The sequence below is a fragment of the Saccostrea cucullata genome, unplaced genomic scaffold, assembly GCF_032062105.1.
Source record: "Saccostrea cucullata isolate Sc308-1 unplaced genomic scaffold, CSIRO_AGI_Scuc_v1 ctg1893, whole genome shotgun sequence".
In the NCBI taxonomy this organism is placed as follows: Eukaryota; Metazoa; Mollusca; class Bivalvia; order Ostreida; family Ostreidae; genus Saccostrea; species Saccostrea cuccullata.
The window spans coordinates 87,908-92,816 of NW_026938156.1; the positions used below are offsets into that span (position 1 = coordinate 87,908).

Below are 4,909 nucleotides of genomic sequence, written 5' to 3' on the forward strand. Positions count from 1 at the left end.
AACAGTTACTTTAGCAGCGTCGTATACTTGAAGCTTTACTGCAGTAGTTTTGTCACAAACAGCTGCTGTGAACATTTTCCCTTTATTAGTTGTCTTTCCTACAATATTTGTAGATTGGCAAAGTGTCTTCAACCTGTGCAACATATCTTTCATGATTGTGCCATTTATTTTCTACATACAGTCTTGCAAGGATATAATCAATTCACCCATCTGAAATAAAGTAAAACATATAGAGTTCATTCCCTTACAAAAAATACTATAGTAAACTATAGTAAACTATAGTAAACTATAGTTTACTATAGTACCAAAGTAAATAGTTTGGAACTTTGATTAACTTTGGCGAAAACTTTGGAACTTTGATTTACTATGGCGAAAACTTTGGAACTTTGATTTACTTTAGTAATAACTTTGGAACTTTGATTTACTATGGCGAAAACTTTGGAACTTTGATTAACTTTGTCGAAAACTTTGGAACTTTGATTTACTATGGCGAAAACTTTGGAACTTTGATTTACTATAGTGAAAACTTTGAAACTTTGATTTACTATGGCAAACACTTTGGAACTTTGATTTACTATGGCGACAACTTTGGAACTTTGATTTACTATAGTGAAAACTTTAGAACTTTGATTAACTTTGGTGAAAACTTTGGAACTTTGATTAACTTTGGGGAAAACTTTGGAACTTTGATTTACTATAGTGAAAACTTTAGAACTTTGATTAACTTTAGCAAAAACTTTGGAATTTTGATTTACTATGGCGAAAACTTTGAAACTTTGATTTACTATGACAAAAACTTTGGAACTTTGATTAACTTTGGCTCTTTTTGGTACATTTTCTCCTCGTTTTCATTGCCTTGATAACCTTTTTTGGACTTACGTACATTTTGACTAAAAAAATTAATGAAGTAAATTGAAGTACTTAAAAAAAGTTCTTTGCAAGCATCTCATATGACGACGAACTTTAAGTTGTCCAATTACATGTTTTACGATGATGACCCAAGGCAAACGTCTTCAAACCTGCCTACCGTTTTTATTGCAAGGGTGTGGAATTCAGAGGTAAAAGCGTAATCAATCATGTTTTTTTACTATAATACTTTATTTTCTTTCAAAACAACTTAATATTTTACATTACTAAACAAAGCTGGCATAAACTTCTCCTAATTTCTCGAATCATCTATTGGCACAAAATTGTTGTAAAATACCAGTATCCTATATCAAACTCAATTCAACTGTACACCCTTAATGAAGCATTTGGTCAATTTGTATCAAATCACTTAACTGAAGGCATGCGTTTGAATTTAAAAACAAATCGTACATTATAACATTGTTTGTTTTTTTTTTTTTATCTCTTTAACACTCACATTTCTTTATCTTGTTCTAAGAAATGTTAAAATAAACCTAACTGAACATAGAAATGGCTGTACGTTTTGCAATATCGTTTAATAGTTAAGGTAAGTAGTGCCTTTTTGTCTTCTTTCGAATCTTCGCTATACCAGTTTACATGTAACTACTAATTTTTTTACGTTTTTTATTTTTTAACGTACATTATCGAACTGGTCCTCTTTGAATTACTTTTAAAAGAAGTTCTCATTTCATTTCAGCATGTCGTACTTTAACTCTAAATTAGACGTTCATAATGGAATTTTAACCAAAATAACAAAAGCGTAATATTAATATAAGTGGCGTAATGACGTAACTTTGTGGTAAAAAGCGGAAGAATTACGCCAAAAGCGGAAGGGTAGGAAGGTCTGGATTTAATAACCAAGGATATTTAATCTACAATGATATGTATAGTGGAAATAAAGTTATAATTGCACGGTTACCTCCGTGACAGGCCAAACTTCTTAAAAGAACTTCCGCATAAAAGACAGAAAATACAAAATTTATATTACATAATCATTTTATCTCAGGGTAGTGGGCGGTTGCAATTAGTGTTGGTACAAAATATTTAATTACTTCTTTTTGGATACAAATGCCAGTTTGTAGCTGTAAGCAACATTCCAACTTTGCAAAAGATGTACCTAATAAAATATACAGACTCTCCAGCAAAAAATTCAAAACATCAGTTGTTGAAGGTCTTGTTAAAAATGGTCATCTGTGCAAAAGGGTGGTATATTTATGTACAGCATGTGCTGCTTACAGCGAGAAATGTTTAATTTCCAACGACAAAGACATCGCAAACAAACTGGATAATCAAGTTATTGATTTAATTAAAACCAACAACATCTCTAACGAGAATTTGATTAAAACTACGCAAGCTATTGGCAGTAGGGAGAGCAGAAAGATAACAGACGAGTTTAATGAAAATATTTTTACCCAATACAAAAATGTAGATTTTTTTAACATCTACCACTATTGATACGTGGATATGTGAAAGAACTATGTCATCTCGTCTTTGTCATTGTCGTTGTGTGGGGAAAATATGCGTCACTTATCATCCACAGAAAAAACAAATCTTGTGTTTGCTATTGAACAATTGTACTCTCTCATATCTTCCAACATTAACATGCCATTTTCTTTTGGATTGAATCTTTTAACATATATGTCAAACAGCAAAACAGTTTGCAACATGTATTCTTCCGCTTATCCTGCTGGGAGTTACTCTTCTCTTCTGAAATGGATAGAAGACCATGCAACAGGTCATAAAAGCGTTCCATTTCAGCATGACTTGATAACTTATTTTGATAACAATCAAGTTTTTAGCAAGGAATTGGAGGGTGCGCTATGACGTCAAAGCTATTTTGAGCTATGTCACCACTGTTGTTCACTTCTTCCCCAATTCGACGACAGATTTACAACCTGTGAACAATTTATCTCCGAGACATTGGTTTTATAACGTTAACATTTCTGACAAGTTCAATGCTATTGTCGAATTCGTCCATTTCTATGAAAATTTATTCAGATCACTACGTGAAAATTTCATAGAAAGTAGGATGACATGTTTGTTACAACAACAATATCCAAGACTGAATTGTTCATAGGACATCGTTTGTGACCTTTTGAAAAACAAGAACATGAAAGTTTCAGATCACTCTATAACACAGGTTGATGTATATTTGTTTTTACCACATTCACATACCAGTCCCCCAAGAATTCAAATGGGAAATCCAATATCAGTCAATCCTTGTTCCTTGCAATCTGTTCAAGTTGTTTTAGAAAATTCAAAGTGCACTACTGGAATACGCGATCATAGACAGTGGAGCATAGTGGGATGTGATGGGCTCCCCTTCCTCCTGTGGCATAGAATTATTAAAGATAACCCACATCTTCAAGATTTACTCCTTCAGCCTGGACTGGGGCATGTTGAAATAAATATGTCCAAATGTACTGTCTTCATATTATAATAAAATTTATTACGTATTCAGTAAGCCTAGAAATAAATCATTTAAAGTATCTCTCTCTTTAGAGCCAATTTTCTTCACATCCTTTGATCGCACCCACTTTTATGTATGTTGAAAACAATATGTCCAAAGGCACTATCTATATATAATTATTTTTTAAAAGAAAAAACCACAACACAACTCAATGGAGTTCTTATAACTGACGAGAGAATGTCAAAAGTTCTTAAAAATTTCCAATTTATTAATAGCAAGAGGAAACCAAAGAACCTCCGCCGCTTATTATGCAAGTTGCATTTTCAAGAAAAAAAATGTGCATTCAGTCAGCAAATGCCCTGACCGTCGCTGTGGAACATGTCTGTACATAAAAGAAGGAAAGTCCTTTAAAATTAGACCCAAGGATTTTAATGTTAATGCCAATATGTCTTGTGGTTCTAAAATGTCTTACCTTCTAGAATAAGGTTTTATGAATGGTGTAGTGAAGTAAAGGATCCAAATTACATGTAATTAACTAAATATTATGAATTAATATATGTCTATAATATAAGGGTTTGTATTAATGGACAGTTTACGTACATGTAATGCAGGTTCTTGCTGGAGTCCATATTTACCTGTGCACTAGCAGTGTTCATGTTTAGAGCCAGCGTAAGGCGTAGAAACAGTGACGTCATTATGGCCTCCAGACTGAAGTTTTCCCCCTTTACTTTGGAGTGTCAAATACCAACTACCAACAAATTGAACTATTAAACATCATAATGAGAGTATGTGCACTAACTTCCAATTCATCAAGGAGCACGAGTCCTCTCGTAAGACAGCATGCCCTAACTTCCACTGCACAATAATGCCAAATGACGCACATAAATACTAACTTTATTTCACTTCTATGTTGTAAGGTGATATTTGATTGGTAAATTTTCGTACACTTGATTGATTGGGTTAAGAACTCTGCGTTTCATTTATACCTCATATGCATATTGATTGATTGTATATTGTTTAACGTCCCTCTCGAGAATTTTCACTCATATGGAGACGTCACCGTATGCCGGTGAAAGGCTTCAAATTTTGACCTTTACTCGGCACTCAGGGCCATTGAGCAGTGAGGGATCTTTATCGTGCCAACGCCTGCCGCTGACACGGGGCCTCGGTTTTTAAGGTCTCATCCGAAGGACCCGCAACTTTCACTTAAAGTGCCGAGCGCATGGCGAAGGAACAGTTGCTACCCAATATAACATAACGTCAAGATGCATAAAATTATGGAGAAAATATTGACATTTTCAAACATAATATTCAGTTTTACCAAAAAATATTGGGTTACCTGAGATATAAAGGAGCACCTCAGTTTTAATCAAGGTTGTATGGGGGATTTGTTCCAGCATTTATTCCATCCACCCTCAATATTTAGGGCTAAAGGATGAATGCAATATGACCCCTTTCTTTTTTTTTTAAATCCTGAATCCTAGAATTTTTTTCAGTCCTATCAATGAATTTAAGATAATGATTAAAGACTGAATAAAATTAATATTTAGAATTGGGGACTGCGAGCAAATGTGAGGGTTTTGATTTTGTATT

The 4,909-nt window shown here is 33.6% G+C and overlaps 1 pseudogene; it reads left to right on the forward strand.

The window, feature by feature from the left end:
* Positions 1–1,974: 1,974 nt before the first annotated feature.
* On the forward strand, positions 1,975–3,346 carry LOC134249514 (uncharacterized; annotated as a pseudogene).
* Positions 3,347–4,909: the final 1,563 nt, after the last annotated feature.